This window comes from Macrotis lagotis, chromosome 7, assembly GCF_037893015.1.
Source record: "Macrotis lagotis isolate mMagLag1 chromosome 7, bilby.v1.9.chrom.fasta, whole genome shotgun sequence".
Taxonomy (NCBI): Eukaryota; Metazoa; Chordata; class Mammalia; order Peramelemorphia; family Peramelidae; genus Macrotis; species Macrotis lagotis.
In genome coordinates this window covers 78,018,734-78,031,960 of record NC_133664.1, presented here as the reverse complement: position 1 = coordinate 78,031,960, position 13,227 = coordinate 78,018,734, and positions in this window count along the sequence as shown.

Sequence of the window (13,227 nt, the reverse complement as noted above, 5' to 3'; positions counted from 1 at the left end):
CTGCATACCCCTTGATCCAGCAATACCACTACTAGATCTCTATCCCAGAGGAATCATAAAAAAGAGGAAAGGACCCACATGTTCAAAAATGTTTTTAAGAGCCCTTTTGTGGTGGTAAAAGATTGGAAATTTAGGTGATGCCCATCATTTGGGAATGTATGAACAAGATGTGGTAAAAGAATGTAATGGAAAACTATTGTTCCATAAGAAATGAAGAACAGAGGGATTTCAGTAAAACTGGAAAAACTGACATAAACTGATTTTGAGTGAAGTGAGCAATAATACAGTGTTCAGAGACAATTCTAAATGACTTGTGATGGAAAATGCCATCCACCTCCAAAGAAAGAACTATACAGTTCAAAGCAAACTATTTCATTTTTTAAAATTTGTTTTTTCTCTTGTTTTTTATTCTGATTCTTCTCTTACAACATGACTAAAATGGAAATAAGTGTAACATGACTGTGTATGCATCATCTATTTCAGCTCGCTTGTTGTCTTGGGGAAGGGATAGGAAGGGAGAGAGGGAGAAAATTTTACAAAAATGAATGTTGAAAACTATCTCTTTTGTAACTGGAAAAAATGTTTTTGAGATAAAAAGCTAATATTAAATATTAATAAAATAAAAATGCTATGGAAAAACTTTATGTATATATATTCTTATTACCATGTCATCTTCTCAATTAGAATTTAAGCTCTATGAGGACAAGAACCAAGGAAGATACCTTTCTTAGTACCCTTAGTACTTAGCATAGTACTTGGAGAAAGAAAGAAGGAAGGAAGGAAGGAAGGAAATTATTTTGTATAAAAGTTATATATACTTATGTGCATGTCTTATATCCCCCATAGAACATAGGGTCCCTGAGTATAGATACTGTTTTGTATTTGTCTTTGTATACCCAATGCTTAGCACAGTGCCTTGCACATCATAGCAAATTAAAAGATATTTGCCAAATGCCATTGAACAAACACCATCAGATTAAGAACAAGTGTCTACACAAGGATATAATCTATAGATTTTCTCATTGTTGGTAGACATCAGGACACATATCTATTTATACATACATATATGCATATATGTCATATAGGTATATTTGTTTATATGCACACACTAGATACATGTGTTATATTCTGTTTTAGATAACCACACCCCAGATCCTTTTCCTGATTCTACTCAAGTTATTTTTTAAGCACTTTGTCTATAATTGCCTATTGCTTCAGTACCAAGGTGTTTCTCATACTTATGGCAAAATGATATGGAAGTTATGATCTATTATTCCAGTGCCCCTATGAGATAGGCATACAAGTTTTAAAGGTTAGAAAACTGAGGGGCAAGATGTTTAACCCATCTATGCAGAATCACACTGTGTACCAGCAATAGTGGATTAGAATACAAGCTTCTGATTAAGCAATTACCTGTCCATCTGTATGTCAGTGTTTCCCTTTATCATTTTCTCTTCTTTTTCCTCATCCTCCCTCTTTCTCTATTTTTTTTTTGCTTCAGTGTTTTCTGATTTTGATACCAATGTCTTAATTATACCACCCAGTATAATTATGCAGGAACCTCCTTGTGAATCTCCAGTGTTATTGGAATATAGTTGAGAGAGAAGACAACTGAGATCACAAGACAACTCTGTGATCCTTAATCTAAAATAGTGGGTCCTTGAGAAAGTCAGTTCATCTCTGCATCAGTTTTACTTACCTCCTGCACTGGATGTTACAAGGATTAATTATTTCATGTTTATAAAGTGCTCAAAGGAAGAGAGGCTCTAGATAAGTGCAAAACATCATTTTTCATGTTTCCAGAATGTCTCATTATTTCAGTTCACATGGCATTAAATAGACAAAAGGATGTGACATATGGCATGTTCCTAAAATTACTTGGGGATTTGGGGTGGGAATAACTCCACTATCCCTATGATCCCTAGGAGGGTCACGGATGGCAGAGTAGGCTTTACAAATAGCTGGAACAGGTGACTGCCCAGGTGGTATGATTTCAGAGGCCCTGGAAGGCCTCTCTGCTCCCCAAAGTCCCCAGGAAAGCTGACTAGTGATAATAGTTATCAAGTTAGAGCCTCATTTCTTTTACTACAGGGTTTTCTCTTTGTCTTTTTCTTCCTTCCTCCATTCCTCTTTCTTTCCTTCCCTACTTCCTTCCTCCCTTTTTCCTTACCTCCCCCCTCCTTCCATCATCCCTTCCCCCTTCCTTCCTTCCTTCCTTCCTTCCTTCCTTCCTTCCTTCCTTTCTTCTTTTCTCCCTCTTTCCTTCCTTTCTTCCTTCCCCATCTCTCCCTCCTTCCCTCCCTCCTCTCCTTCTTTCCTTCCCTGCTCCCCTCTTTCCTTCTCTCCTTTCTTCTTCCTTCCTTCCCTCCCTCTAACCCTCCCTCTTTCCCATCACCCACCCTCCTTACATCTCCTCTCCTCTCCTTCCTTCCTTCCTTCCTTCCTTCCTTCCTTCCTTCCTTCCTTCCTTCCTTCCTTCCTTCCTTCTGTGGTTCCTTCCTTTCCTTTCTTCGTCCCTTTCCTTCCTTTTATTTTTTTGAGACTGGCTCACTATTTTGCTTAGGTTATGATGTGACTCCTAGATCTGACCCCATCATTTAGGGGTTTGACCTACTCTATTCCTGACCTAATCCAGGAATATGGCTCTCCATAGGCAGCCTGGATGTCCCCTGCTTCAGGAGTTCACCATATTGTTGCCAAACTTATTTGGCATAATACTCAATTAACTTAACCCCACTCCATCTCAGAGTTCCCGAGCTCAGGTCTTGCAGCAACCTCCCCATCCCCAGCAGAAGAGATTAAAGGTGTGGGTCACCATGCCAGAAAAATTATTTCAGTGAAAAGAGAGTACTAACAACTGGGCTAGGGGGATAGGCAGAAAAGACAGCAGAATATTTTGAGGGATATTAGTGATTATTTCACCTCCACCTTCCCAACCTTCTGCAGGGGTATTTCCCAGGTCTGTCCCACAGCTACCTCTTTTCCTCTGATTACCTCCCATTTACATCGTTTGTGTAGTTATTTTCATGTCTCCTCCATTAGAATGTGAACTTCCTGAGGGAAGGGGACTCATTTTTTACTTTCTTCCAGTCTCAAGTGATGGGAATGGTGTCTAACACAAAGTAAACTCTTCATAAATGCCTGTTGACTGACTAATAAAAAAATCCTTGAAGTTTCTGCAGGGAATTGAGAGAATGTGGAAGTCTCGGGGGAAATATGTTGCTGTCTTGTTGTCTTTTGGTGTGTTGAACATCTTAATTTTGAAGTTCTGAATGGTTATCTGGGCTTTTTCACTACTTGAGCCCATGCCTGGACTTCTCTTCTTCTTCAAACCCTCCACCTGGCTTCCTTCAGGTAGCAGTTGGAATCCCATGTACTCCAAGAAGTTCTTCCCCTTCCTTCTTAATCCTAACGCCTTTCCTCCATTGTTGTTTTTTTTTGTCTTACTCTTCATGACCCTACATAGAGTTTTCTTCACAAAGAACTAGAAAATTTGTCATTTCCTTCTCCAGCTCATTTTTCTGATGAAAAAACTGAGGCAAACAGGGTAAAGTGACTTGTTCAAGTTCACAAAGCTAGGAAATGTCTGAAACCATATTTGAACCTGATTTCCAGTCCAGCACACTGCAAGCTCTGTTCCTATCCAGAAAGAGAGGGTGAGTCAAAAGTACCAAATACTAAAGTGACAAGTCAAGAATGTTAAGAACTGAGAAAATATTCTTAGATCTGGCAAATTAAAAAGTTATTGGTGATTGTTGGGAGAGCAATTTCAGTAGTGTGGCAGAGCTTGTTTATATAATTATCCAAATTAGGGAAGCAGGACAATAAAAGGATAATTAAAAGAATAATAATGAGAATGGAATATCACTTTCCTAAGCTCTACAATAACTTTTGATATTCTGACAAACCCTAATAAAGGTAAAATTAAATAAGCAAAGCATTAAGTGGAGAACAGAATAATCAGGAGATAAAAGACTTATTTTTTTTAGGGAGTGAACATTAGTTGCATCCATGCACAGAGTAATAGCATCACCATTAGGGAATCCATGTTCTGACTAGCTAAACTTCCTAGTCCATTGGGGGTTAATCCATTTGGACAGTAAAACTTCCTTGACAAGGATGACCTTACAGAGAATGCAAAGACCTCAGCCTAGGAAACTCACTTTCAGTTCCACAGAATTATTCTGTTTGATCTTTCAATTACATATTTTTAGTACCTTTGCAGTAGACACTCCCAAAGCACCTGCTTTCAGGTTCACTTTGGGGCTAGTTTCTTCAGTGTACTGATTTTAAGTGTTTTCTCCTGGTGTTTTTGTTTGTGTGTATCTGTGCTCAGTTACAGGAAGCTGTTGGATATTAGCCATGACATGTGAGACATGTAGAGTCTATATCGCTTTGAACGATATCTCAACCTTAGAAATAGGAATGTAATTCAAGGGATGATTGCCCTTTTTGACTGGGCAGAAATGGAGTATGATATATATACCCATGTTCATATACCTCGCTCCTGGATGCTCTGTCCTCTTTGGGTTTCTGTGACAATATTCTTTTCTGTTTTTCCTCTTTCTTGACTTACATTCCCTTGGTTTCTTTGACTGGTTCCTAATCTATGACATACATCTAGTTGTAAATGTTCCCCAAGGCTCTGTCTGAGGTTTTCTTTACTTCTCCAGACTATCTAGCTCGGTGATCTCATCAGCTCTCATGGATTCAATTATCATTTCTAAGCAAATGATTCCTAGGTCTCTATATCCATTCCTTGTCTCTCTCCTGAGCTCCAGTCCATACATTACTAGTTTGATGTAACTACACATATACATACATATAGCTATAGATATTTGCCTATACTATATTTGCCTATATTTGTTTATGTAGATATAGTTGGTCTCTTTACCTCCACCATCATCATTATCAACAGCAGCAGTAGAAATAATAACAGACATATCTCCTAATTCTTCTGTGCTCCATTTAATGTTTTGTTTATTTAATCGGTGAATTTTACCATCATTAGAGTTTATCACAATATCAAAAAGTTATTGTAGAACCTAGCAAAGTAATGACATCTCAACTTGAATATCCCAATGGCATCTCCCCTTCCCAAACTCTACTTTCCTCTAACTTTTGCAAATTACCACCAAGCTTCCAGTCATCTGGGTTCCAAACCCCATTGTCAGAATCAACTCTTTACTCTCACTTAGACCTCATGTCCACTCTGTTGGTAAGTCATCAATTCTATATTCACAAAACCTTTTACAAAATAGAGCAGGAATCACTCTCTGGGTAAAGGTGAGACATGAGCAAAGATTTAGAAATCTTTTTATTAAGTAAAGGTAACCATATCTATTCCCAACATACCGGTGAATTGAGAAAAAAATTTTTTTTGCTCTCCAAAAATAATTATGTTAATTTCATGACACTGTGCATTGAATATAGAATTTAGAATATCACATTGCCTGCTAGGGAGAATAATTATGTAACTAAAGGAATCTACTTTTTTTCTTGTTGGGAAAGAAATGAATCCATTATCATTTAACAGGGTAAAGTTGCTATTAGCACATGCTGAAAACACCAATATTCAAGCAAAGTTTAGACTGTTATTCTGTTTGTTTTGTACTTGCAGCAGGTGGAGATTTTTAAAGACATGACTTAAGCATTATTAAACCATTAAACGAAAAAGTTCTTTAATTTTTTCTAGCACACTTAAAATACACATTCTTTTTATTTTCATTTTAATAAACATGGCATGGTAACCCCTTTGTATTATTTTATTGAATTACTTTAGAAGGAAAATAAACTGTAGGCAACATTATTATAATGCCAAGATTGCTTTTTATCATGAAAATATCATTGATATTATCTTAGCCTCTCCCTCACTCTCCACCTCCTCCCATATTCCTATTGGTCTAACGAGATCATTTAACAACTTTTTTGCTTTCCTAGTAGTTTTGAAAAAGTGGTGAGAGGTTGTTTGGTGAAAGGGGAGGAAATCCCGTGTTCAAGCCCAGCCTCTGATTTATACTAACTCATGTCATTTAAAGTCATTTAGCTTTTCAGTTTACCCAGGAAATTATCCAAGACTAAATTGCAGGCAAATTTTCTAGTCATAGGAAATCACAGGTTAAGAATCCCAAAAGAATAAGTAGTAGCGTATTATATCTAACTATATACGTTTAATTATTGTAGATGAAATAAATCTGAATTTTTTATATAAAAGGGGCATCTTGGTTTATTCCCCAAACAAACAAAAAACCCAGGGAGTCCTCCATTGTATCATATTGTAATCTGAATAGGAACTGAAACCCTATTCTAAGAACATCATGTAATAGGTGAAGGTGACAAATATTAAATAACACTGGAGCAGATGGAACAAACAAGCTTCATGAATGGATGTAGAATTAATTCAAAAGCTGTTCTATTATTCTATCACTCTAATTCAAAACACACCTGGGAGGATTTCCTTCCTCTAATTCACACACATACACAAACACACACACACACACATACACACACACATTTTAAAAAGAAAATAATTACAAATTAATACAAGAATGCCTTTCTCATACAATTTCACATTTATCAAAACACTTGAAATTGCAATTATTTAATCAACTAAATTAAAAATTATAATTTAATTATATTAAAATCCTAAACAAAATCTAAATTATATTAAAATACTGTATAACATTACATATCTACAGAGATGGGAGATAAATGCATAGATGTGATATATGTATGATATAGAAACACACATGTATATATACAACTCTTATATGATTGAGTTTTCTTTTTCTGTCTCTTTCCATATGTGTGTGAATGTGTGAGTGTAAATATGTGTATGTATGTGTATATGAACTCTGTGAGTTGACCTTAAAAATAATAATTAGATTAAATATGTGTTAACCTTCAGAGTTTGCCCTAATATGGGACCAATATTAACCTCCAGGGTTTAACCTCAAGAAAAGGCAAAGCAGAATTAGGTTAACAGATACATTTATTCAGGTTTCTCTAAGCTTGCTGATTATGCAGACTTGTGTAGGTTTCTCTCCCTCCTCCTCCTCTTCTCCTCCTCTTCTCCTCCTCCTCCTCCTCCTCCTCATCTCTCATTCTCTCTCTTTCTCTGTTTCTGTCTCTGCCTGTGTGTCGGTCTCTTTCTCCCTCTTCCCTTATCCCCAATCCTTCCCTTCTTTCTTCCACCATCCCAGCCCCCAGGCCAAAACAATTTCTTTTTTGTGTTCTGCCAGGAATCCTAATTGTAAAGCCCTTTCAATTGCACAAATCACCCATGTCTTTCAAGTTGGCTTCGCCCATTCTATTATTTAGCTGACAAGTAGTTATAAACAAAACAAAAAGATATTTTTATTCACATAAGCAGAAGCTATAGGAAGATAAGTGATGTCAATGAGGCTTGCACTTTTGGAGCCAGCTTTCCTAATAAAATTGTGGGTTTCTATCATTTGTTTGTTATGTTATCAAACTGGCAGTGGTCAGTCTCTCTCCCCTTAAATGGTTGTGAAAAAAAAAAGCTAAGCTAGTAAAATAGCTCTGTGTAGGAACCGAAACAAAACAGAATACCACTGGGGGAAGGGAGATATTTCAACAAATAGAACGAATTAAGAGCCTTGGACATTTTATTTTGCATTGGGGAGGAAAAAAAAGAAACAATCCTCAACTTCCAAATTTAGAGAAAATGGTATCATTGTTCTCCCCGGGATGACAAGATCATAAAATGCTATGGCTTTGGCAGCAATATCATGGCTAGATCATAGAATCAAGTTCTCCTCTCTTCAACTCCTCCCTCAAAGGAGTAAGAGCCAAAGTGTGAAAATGGGAAATGATCCAACCTAGGAGGAAATACTCTTAACCAGAAATAGCTCATTTGCAGCAATTGCATAAGGGCATTTGTACTGGGTTGGGGGGGGGGGTGTAGGCTGGAGGAAGGGGAGGGGGTGATTTCATTCAAAGTGTCATTTTTAAATCTAAGGGAGAGAATTTGTCACTTGAAAGAATTCTTAAGTATTTTTTAGTACTTTCCTAGTCTGTATGATCAAACTAAGACAAATAGAAGGTCAAGGAGAGGAAATGGATCTTGCCGTGTGATTTAAAACCTCTGACCAGACTGGAAATTTGGCTTTGCTCCCAAGGCAGCAATGCTTAAAGACCAATGTGGTTCATTTCTAAAAGGTGAATTAGTAAGGAGGTAAGGCAGCTGCTGGCTGCACTTTCCAGGAAAGCCCACCAGGGCTAAAGAGAAAGGCATTTTTGGATATGTTTTTATGGTGTCACAGATAGACTATGAAACTTGAAATCAGGAAGACTGAGTTCAAATTATGCTGCAGATATTTATTCGGTCTGATCTTGAGGAACTCAGCGTTGATGAAGTCAAGATTGATTAACTTCTCTCTGCCTCAGTTTCCTCATCTTTTAAATATGGATGATAAATAGCATAATAAAATGACAGAGGCTCAACAGCCTCTAAGGTCACTTCCAGTTCTAAATGTATGACCCCATAAGCAAGACAGTTTCCTAAGGTAAAATAAAGCCAACTTCATTTTGAATATGATTTTGAATTGCTCAGTAGATCTCTACACTCATTAATGAGAGCATTCCTTTCATTGGTGTATGTTGAAACTGATCCATACCTTTTTAATTCTATGTGATTCTTGTTTATATTTCCCCAATGATCCTCCAAAAAAGCATCTCTACCATGTACTGGAGGCTGTTTCCCAGTTCAATTCACACTTCTTGGTTTCACATTTCATGGATGACACTTGACTGCCCGTAAGTTTTCCTTTGCTTATGCTATATGATGAATCAACTTCTTTTTCCAACTGTACAATTTCACATCAATATCCCAAATAAATCTTTTTGTTTGTGAATTATAGTTGAAAATTTGAAATAGCCTATATGTATCCATGACAATTCTCTTTAATTCCCATTAGTTCAAATGGCTTCTCCCTATATGTAACAATACTGTATCACTAAAAGAATATTTTTTTATTAGAAATCTAGGTCCTTGAGCCAAAGAGCAACTTGCAACTTTTGGAATACTTTAAAATTTTCTAAGTGCTACCTTGTACTTTTTCTTTCTTCTAATTCAATTTTGGGTCTCATTTGCTATGTTCATCTCTGGTAAAATGCATTGATGTAGTATGGATAATAGATGCTTTTTATATATACTTAGTTTTTTTTCAATAGGATTGTCAGCCTGATTTTTCTTTTGAATAATCACAGATCTTATTGAGGAACTTCTTTAGGACCTTATACAATCAGTAGAATAACATCTTTAAACAAGAACCTCTGAAGAATTATTCCTTATATATTGAAATGTCTCTTGTACAGGATGTTCTCCAAGATATCTTTGTCTAGTGAATGTACATTTGCAAAATAGTAGACTGGTATTTAAGAAAATGAAATTTTAAAAATTTATATTTTTAAAAAGCAATTATTGCTATGTAGTTATCATTTGTGAGAAGAAATCCTTCAAGATGTTGCTATGTGCTGGAGGATAGCCTCCAAGGCTGTATTCAGCTCTGGTAAATCAAAAGTACACAAATAATAAACACAGAAGTTGGGATTATTTTCTTTGTACTTCTAAGTCAATGGCATGACTATAAAAAGAAATCTTCGGTAGAAAATTGCTTGGAAAACCTGCCTGTTCCCTTCTCACTATTTCATCAAGGATACCTTATAACATGTATAGATCATTCTCATAAAGAGTTGATAACAAGAAAGTTGGCATATGAATTAACAGTTCCTTGATATTTTCATGATTATCCTATTTTTTTAATCAGCAAATCTCTGATTTTCCCCCATTCATTTGATCTCTTCCATATCCTGAGGCATTTTGTAAAATGATTCCTCAGTGCTTTCAAGATTATATTGCTTCATCCATTTCTAGGACTCTATCCCAAAAGTATCATAAAAAAGGGGGGAAAAGACCTATCTGTATAAATATATTCATAGCTGCTCCACTTGTAATAGGAAAATACTAGAAATAGCCTATATGTGCAACAATTGGAGAATGACTGAATAAATTATGGTATATTAATGCAATGGAATATTATAGTACCATAAAAATGATAAATAGGAAGCATATAAGGAAATATGGAAAGACCCATATGAGATGATGCAAAGCAAAATCATCAGAAATGGATTTTTATGCACACTAACATTTATTCAAGAAAAGAAAAAAAGAGAAGAAGGAAAACAGAGGAAAGTAAAACTTTGAATAGGCCTGACTAGGGAAACAGAACAAAAGCATTTTCCTTGCTTGTTCCTAGTTTGTTTATTCATTTGGTGTTGTCAACTAATCAATCAACCAACAAACTTTGTTTTCAAAGCACCTACTGTGGCAGGTATTGGGCTAGGGTCTTGAGGATACAAATAAATGGAATTAAATAAGCCTTACTAACAAAGAGCTTCCATGCTAATGGGAAAGGCAAGTACTTATAGAAATAACTAACCGTAATTTTAAATAAATGAAGATATATGCAAAGTAGAAAAAACACAGTTTTTCTGTGTTTAGATGGGAAGTCTCTAGTAGTTTGGGGAGTGGGGATCAGACTTCATGTAGAAGACAGTATTACAGAATCCATGATACAGAAGTGAGAAGGAAATGCATTCTAGTATGTAGAATGGTCAATAGATTTCAAAATAAGAAATGGAGAATGCTATCCGATGAAGACAAAAGGCTTAGAATAAGGCTTTATTGCATATTTTGCATGTCTATTTGATTTTTTTTTGCTTGGTGTTTATTAAGTTTATTATTTTTGAGGGGAAAAAATTTGTAAAAGATTGGATTATCTCCAAAATGGATTCTGATTGCATATACCAAATTTGGTCAAATACTTCTTGACTCATTTTTAAAAATTCCATATATATATATAAGAGATTGATATTTCAAGGCTTAATTTTGCAATTATTTTAGTCATTGATGATCAATATAAAAACACAGGAAAAAATATTCAGTTTCAATAGAATTGTAATGACATGCACAGAGTTGAGTTGAACTCCTTACTTCAGGAACGTATATATATATGGATGAGACATTGATCAAATAATCCCTGTGTCATAAGCAGGGAGGGGAGTGTATCAAAATCAATTGGCTTTTGAGTCAGAAAGACTCACCCACATACTCGGTAGGTTGAAAATAGAGAGAAATGCATTTTTACTTTCCTTTGCCCCTCTTTTGAATATGTTTTGGAATTCTAACTATACCCCTTTTCGATTTTCCACAAAAGCAAGGAAGGAATATCTTCCCCCTTATTCACCCTGGAAGCAAAGGCAACTAACTGCCTGTAGCTTAGATAAACACAATATGCTCACATAAATGAATGAAAGCACCTAGACCTCATGTCTCTGGCAGGTCCTTCTGCTGGTAATTCTTTCTCTGAGAATAGGTAAATTAAAAAAACAAACATGAGATATGGACTTTTTTGAGTCTAGTGGCTAGCTCAGGAGTTTAGGAGTTCCCAGGTTCCTTAGTCAGACTAGAATCTGGAACAGTTTTCAGGAATTATACCTTTCTTGGAGAAAATGATCACTGATAGGAGGATGCGACAAAAATGTGTCATCTTTGGAGCCCGCAAACTCCTTTTTGCCTCCCTTCCCCTTAAAAAAAAAAATTATGACATATGGCTATGAGGCTTTTTGGATGGACCACAAGCTTTTGATCTCTGTTTTCTCAAAACTGAGTTATATTTCTGATGAACTTTTCTCCCTCCTTTCCTCTACCCACTTTTGCACCAAAATCAATGACTTTGAAAGTATATATTGATTTGGTTTGGAATATTATTTCATATATAACATAATAGAGAAGTCATGTTAAAAAAAAACAACAAAACCTCTCTGAGAAATAGTCTCCAATCTCTGCTCAGTTTTTGGCTACAGAAAGCACTACAGATGGAGTTTCATTATGGGAATTTCCAAGTGGTGTTAGCTAAGAAGGAATTAATACATGAATATGAAATTACTTCCTCTAAAATATAGAAGAAAGCCCTGAAGTTCTACTCCAACATTACTGGATAAAAGTGATCCTTTTCTTTCCTAGAATAAGGGACTTTTCAGATTTATTAAGAATTCAAATGTCACATATATTACATTCCAACATTGAAAATGAAAAGTGAGAATATTTTTCTGAAGAAATCATTAATGGTTAGAAGCATCAAAACATAAATCCTAACCTATCATCACTGTTTCTGAGAGTAAAGTTGTACAGGCATAGTAGCTCTTTAAAATATCTTCCAGGAAATTGGTAAAGTAGAAAGGACAGTTAGCTTAAAGACTGAGGATCTGGGTTTAAATCTCTGTTCCATAATTATTTGTGTGACCTTGGACAAGCCCCTTAACTGTGACTCAGTTTCTTCATAAAAAACAAGCATCTCTGAAATAAAGCAAGATCCTTTCTAGCTTTAAATGGATGATGATACTAAAGGACTAGACATGTTCCAACACCTTGTCTATCTTCCAACAATCTGTTTTGGAAGTATCACACTATATTTTTATCTCAAAATTTAAATTTTTGTCCATAGAACCTTTTAGAATAACAATTTTCATAAATTTACTAATTATTACATTTTTATTCTAAGGGAGGACCCATTAGGTTGGGGCAGGAAGAGATAGGAATGAATGAGAGTGATAGTAAAGTAAAATAAACATAATTTTAAAAATAATTGGCATGGAAGCATTAAATAACTTTCTCCTTATCAATATGGCCCTTTTTATGTGGTGCTATGAAAGTTTTCTTCTCATCTAAGGTCAGGAAGTGGTCATGACCAAATGTGGAGATAGAAGAAATAATAAACTTTAAATCAGTCTTCTTCGTAAGTGGATTTAATAGAATGATGACATGATTCTTACTCCCAATAACCCAGCTTTTCAGTGTGATGAAATGAATCATTGCTCATGATACCAAAAAGGGACAAGTCATACCAATGGTTTCATGCTCTTATTAAAGAGATCTTAATAGCAGCATTGTTTTTGTTTTGTATTTTGCATCTGCTAAGGATGATCAGTTTATAAATTTTTGACTCAGGTCAGTAGTATTAATTTGATTCACAGAGAATATGACATAGGTAGAATGCCAAGTTCCATTGAAGACTACCTTGAACAGGACTTGGTGAGAAGTTTCATAGGGAAGTTTATTGATTAGACAGTAGTTGGTGATGCCTTTGTAATTCTTACCTCTGTCACTCCAATGACATTAGTCATCTCATCCTGCTAAAATAC